The 6,041-nt window shown below is 37.7% G+C and overlaps 1 pseudogene; it reads left to right on the top strand.

The window, feature by feature from the left end:
* Positions 138 to 5,779, top strand: LOC107611866 (annotated as a pseudogene).

The raw sequence follows: 6,041 nt of genomic DNA, 5'->3' as shown, positions 1-6,041 counted from the left end.
TATTTTAGTGTGCAGATAATATATTTATATATGAATTGATGATTATACTATTTTTTAATTTTTTAATAATATAAAGGATTTTTTTATTTTATATTTTATCAAATAATTTTATTAAAAATAATATTTTTTATGCCTATGTAGACACTTACGTCACCAAAAAAGAAATGTAGTTTATAAAACATTAAAACTAGAGTCCAAGTAAAATTATTCAGTACACTAAACCTAAATTATCCATCTCCAAGGAAACAAAAATGGCTCCCCAAACACCACAGCTCTATTTTGTTCTGTTTCCATTAATGGTACAAGGCCACTTGATTCCGATGATGGACTTAGCAAAGTTATTACTTCAACACAATAGCAATATTATTGTCACGGTTGTCACAACCCCGCAAAACACAGCAAGATTCACATCAACCTTCGCTCGCTACATTCAGTCCAGTTACCAGATTCGACAAATCTAGCTTCAATTTCCATATCAAGAAGCCGGCTTGCCAGAAGGATGTGAGAATCTTGACATGCTTCATTCACTTGGCAATGCTTTCAGTTTTTTCAACGCAGCAAGTCTTCTAAGGGAACCGGTGGAAAAGATCTTCGAAGAGTTGTCGCTGCCGGCATGCTGTATAGTCTCCGATATGAGTCTGCCATACATGATCCACATCGCTGAGAAATTCAAGATTCCAAGGGTTTCTTTCGCTGGTAGTTGCTTCTGTTTAATGTGTTATGATGCTTTGCATACAAGTAATGTGAGGAATAGTGTTAAGGATAAAACAGAGTACTTAGTCTTACCGGACGAAATTGAAGTCACTAAATCGCAGGTACCGGCACAGGTGGACGAGAATTGGAGCAGGTTTGGTGAAGAGATTTATGCACCTGAAAGTGATTCTTATGGAGTAATCATGAATTCGTTTCAAGAATTGGAGCCTGAGTATGAAAGGATGTACAAGAAGGTTAGAAAGGATAAAGTGTGGTGTGTTGGTCTAGTGTCACTAAGCAACAAGGATCAGTTGGATAAGGTTCAAAGAGGAAACAGTGTTTCAGTTGAAGAGTGGAAGCATCAAAATTGGCTTGATTCTCAAAATCCAAAGAGTGTGATTTATGTCTACCTTGGAAGCTTAAGTAATGTAACTGCAATTCAGTTGATTGAGATTGGTTTAGCCTTAGAAGAATCTAGAAGGCCCTTCATTTGGGTAATTAGAGAAGGGAATCAATTAGAGGCGCTAGAAAAGTGGATTAAGGAAGATGGTTTTGAAGAAAGAATCGAAGGTAAGAGTCTTATAATTCGAGGTTGGGCTCCTCAGCTACTAATACTGTCACATCTTTCAATTGGAGGGTTCTTGACACACTGTGGCTGGAACTCTACTTTGGAAGCTATATGCGCCGGCATGCCGATGCTGACATGATCGTTATTCGCAGACCAGTTTCTGAATGAAAAACTAGTTGTCAAAGTACTAAAAGTTGGAGTGATGGTTGGTGTGAAAAGTCCTACTGCTTGGGGGAAGGAAGAGAAGGTTGGTGAACTGGTTAAGAAAGAAGATATTAAAATAGCAATAGAGGAGTTAATGGATGAGAATAATGGTGAATGTAAAGAAAGATGAGAAAGGATAAGAAAGTTAGTGGAAATGGCTAAAAGATCTGTAGAAGAAGGTGGTGTAAGAACCGGGGTTTTTCACAAAAAATCGTTTTAATAAAATAATAATTTTAGTGCCCGGAATAGATTCAAAATTTAGAAGTTTTAATTTAAAAATATAAAGGTGAAATTTGGTTTCAATGAATTTTTTTGAGTCAGAAAATGTATTTTCTGGGAAAAACAGCGAACCGGTTTAAGTCTATCCAGTACTGTGTTTTTAGAAAAATAAGATTTTGGAAAATTGATTTATTGTTTTGAAAGGATAAAAATAATTTAGAATCAAAGACTGGACACTAATCTTAAAGGTTTTGGCCCAAAGTGGGCCAAACGGACCTAAAACGCTACGCGGTTGAACCGGCTCCAAGCTGGGCCCAAGCCCAACATATAAGAGCACCTTTTAATGAGCCTTAAGCTCATTTTCAGCAACCCACAAAGAGAGGGGCGCTGGTTTTGAGAGAAGAGAGGAGGAAGGAGAACATTATTCATCTCCACCTTCTGGGAGCCATAACTTTTGATCCGGAGCTCCGATTGATGAGTCGTTTGTGGCCACACGAAGCTCTCGACGAGCTCTTCCTTTCTATATAAGGTTTTCTAGCAAGAATTCGAAGCTCAAGTCCCAGTTTTGTCCCCTAGTTTTCTGCGTTTTTGAGGTTGTGGTTTTGAGTAGATTTTGTGGTTTTGCTTATTTAGGTGATCTCTAGTAGCGGGTAATTGATGGATTTTACCCCTAATCTCGTTGGATAAGGTAAGGAACCCCTTTATCCTTGTGGTTTGGTATAGTATGAGCTTTAGTTGTTGATGTATGGTTATGTTGTATGTATGAAGCTTGTTTTTGGAGTTGATGGTGGCTTTTGGTTTGGCTTTGATGGTTTGGGGCTTGGTGGAAGCTTGATTGGAATCAAGTTTTGTGTTTGAGCATATTGGAAATCGGCCAAGGTATGGTTTCGGTTTCCTTTATGTAATATGTAATGTTTCTAGACACTTAGGCTAGTGACCCATAGGATAGAATTGAATTAAATTAGTTGTTGGAATTGTTGTATGATGATGATGTATAATGATTTGAGGATTTGAGTTGTTAAATGATGATTTATGATGAATTATGATGGGTTGATGATTTTTGAGTATATTGATGAATTATGATGTTGTAATGATAAATATGGTGTGAAATAATTAGATTGAGATGAAATGAGATTGGGTGTAATGTTTGGTATTGATAGATGATGAATATTGATGAATTGTGTTGGTGGGTGTTGAATTTGAAGACGGATGTTAATGATGATTTTGTGGTTGGTTAGTGTAGTTGATGATGATTGTTGAGTGTAATTGGTGTTGATGAGTTTTATGATGGACTTGGTTAATGTTAGATTTTGTCTGGTAATGATTACTGGAACTGATGAGGATTTGTTTTGGTTGTTGAGGTTGTTGTTGGATGATAATGATTATGAGTGTTGAATTATGATTGAATGGAAAGTTATGGATTGGTAGTGAGGTATGGTATAATGGTTGAGTAATTTAGGTGTGAAATTGAGGAGAATGATATGAAGAGGTAAGATGTTGTGTGTGGTAGTGGTTTATGATGATTGGGTAGGTTTTGATTTGGTTTGGTTGGAAATGTTGGTAATGTTGAAGTTTTGAGACTTTTGGTAAAAGTGGGTTTTTGATGAACTTTGTCCGATCATAACTTTTGCCTCAGTTTTCCAAATTTGTTGAAACTTGTTTAGAATTAAAGCTTACTGAAAACCCTTCAATTTGATATAAAGTTTGTAAGATTTGGGTTTTTGTAGAGGAAGTTATGATCATTCAAAGTTGGTGTTAAAAATCTGAAATTCTACAAAGTTGCAGAATTTTGTGATTTCTGGTATCTGCGCACGCACAACCCTGCGAAAATTTTAACCTGTGCGCACACACAGACCTGTGCGTACACACACGCAGGGGAAGGCTCCCTGTTTGCAGCGCTAGCACAGCTTGTGTGCGTGCATACCAATGAGGTTTTGCAACCTGTGCGCACGCACAGAATTGTGTGCACGCACACGTTGGGAAGGTTAGTCTGTTGGGGGCGTTCGCACGCCTTGTGCGAGCAAACAGAACTGCAAAATTTGGTACCTGTGCGTCACACACGTTTTAAAACTCTCCTGGGCGTGCGCACGCACACGCCCTGTTTCTCAAACTTAAATTTTGTTTTCCACCATTTTACCTTCCCAACAAGCTTGTAAGCTTCTGTGACACCATTTTATGATTCTTGGCTTATTTTCGGGTAGTAAAACTTGGGAAATGTCCTAGGAGGGTTGATCTGGCATTATTTTGAAAAGTTAGCAAACAGAGGTTTAGGTTTCTGGTGTATTAAGGATGAGTTGGTTGAGAGAGAAGGAAGAGTAGTGATCTTGGTGATTACCGACAACGAGTTGAGAAACTGATGAACTAATGAGTTCGGAATGGAAATTATGAATGATTATGGTTGACGGAATGAGTATGAGTGGAAGTATACTATGAGGAGTGGCCTCTGATATTGAATATGTTATTTTGATATGCATTATTCTCCGTTGTAGGGGTTGTGGCAGTCTCCCGCCTATGTTCGGATGTGAGAGTTGAAGCTGGGCTTCTCACTCATATTTCTCGCAACCAGAGGAAGGTGGTAGGGTACTATCCCTCGGAATGTTTCCCTCTGAAAGGAGAAGGTGGTAGGGCACTTATCCCTCGGAATTATTCCTCCTAAAAATGCGATTTCTCTCTGATTGCAAGGTGGTAGGGCATTAACCCACGGAATTATGCGGCAGCCAGAGGAAGGTGGTAGGGCACTCTCCCTCGGAATGTTTCCCTCTGAAAGGAGAAGGTGGTAGGGCACTCATCCCAAGGAATTATTCCTCCTTATGCACAATAGAGAGACTAATCCGGGAGTTGTCGACCGGATTTTCTGTCGGGTTTGGCACAATAACCGACATGTGATATCATAGCCAATAGGGCAGACATTCATCATGTGAATCTTCTATATGCTTGCTTGCTTTGTTTACTTGAGTTTGCCTAATTGTATAACATGCCTACCTGCTTCTTGAACTACTTGTTGTATATGAATATTATCTGTGTTTTACTTGTTTGCATTAATTGTGATTGTCTAGTACTGAGGAGGTTAGGTAGGCGGTGGCGATGGGATCGCACGAAAGTTAGGTTGGCGAAGGCTATGGGATACAGTGGTGTGATTAGTATTAGTTAGAATTTCCCTAAGTTTAGATAACCCGGTTTATGGTTTAAGTTCTTTATATATTTATTTATTTTGTTCTAAGCTTGAATATCTGTATGTGATGTGAAGTTCTAGGATTGCCTTCGGCGTCCCGGGGCCTTACATCTTACATCATTGGGCACTGTTACCATATTGAGAACCTCCGGTTCTCATTCATACTTTGTTGTTGTTTTAGATGCAGGTCGTAATCTACTTCGGTGAGATTGCGGATATGGTGACAGAGCGGAGTATGATTCGTTACTTATTTATTTCTATTTTACTTTCGTCATAGTATTCTCTCACCTTTTGTATATTTATCTTTATGGCCTTAGAGGCTTATTTGAGAGATAGGTTGTATAAGCTGTTTTAATTCTAAAATTCTGTATCTTTCTATTTGTAACTAGTCGGCTTAAACTCCGCAAGCTGCGGCTAGTTCTCTATGATTATTATATTCTTATATTTATATATGTTCTTTTCTCTTGCACCTATACTCTCAGTCTTGTGCGTTAGCTTCGTGTGAACGTTTCGTGCTTTTGTAAATCTATTTTTGAGCTTAATCCTTCATCGGGCTTCTAGAATATATTATTCCCTTCTATATATAAATAGTTATAAGTCTTAGAATTGTCGTAACCCTTAATTAACCTTTGCTTTACGGCTAGAGGTAAGGCTTAGGGTAATTGGGGTGTTACAGGTGGATCTTCTCATAGTAACTTGACTGTGTTTATCCAAGAAATTTTGCATAAAGCATGGGAGGTATATGATAATATGACTTTCCAAACTAATGGCAAACAATGTAATTGCAAATGTATGAGAGTTTTTAGTATGCTTAATTTTTGGTGTGTTTGGAATATCAAAATATTTGACTATAGGGCTCTTTAATGTATAATATGCGGTTTGCACTTGGAATCCAAGAATGGTCTTGCTTATTAATCCATTTTTATATGTAATTTAAAAATAATTAATGTTAATTTATGTATGTAGTTAAAACGATAACTCCTTTAATCTCAACTAATTCTATTAAGTTCAAATCCTAAATAGTATTTGATTTGATCTTTGATCTGAAGATTATCAAAATCAGGTAATAAAACCATCATAGAGCACTCAATTATAATTAAAGTGGTGATGAATTGAGAGGCAGTGGGGTGGACAAAATACTTTAGGACTTGAAGACAACTCAATCCGCCCTTGCCTTCTTTTCCA

This window comes from Arachis ipaensis, chromosome B08 (assembly GCF_000816755.2).
Source record: "Arachis ipaensis cultivar K30076 chromosome B08, Araip1.1, whole genome shotgun sequence".
Taxonomy (NCBI): Eukaryota; Viridiplantae; Streptophyta; class Magnoliopsida; order Fabales; family Fabaceae; genus Arachis; species Arachis ipaensis.
This window is presented reverse-complemented; position numbering and strand designations above follow the sequence as displayed.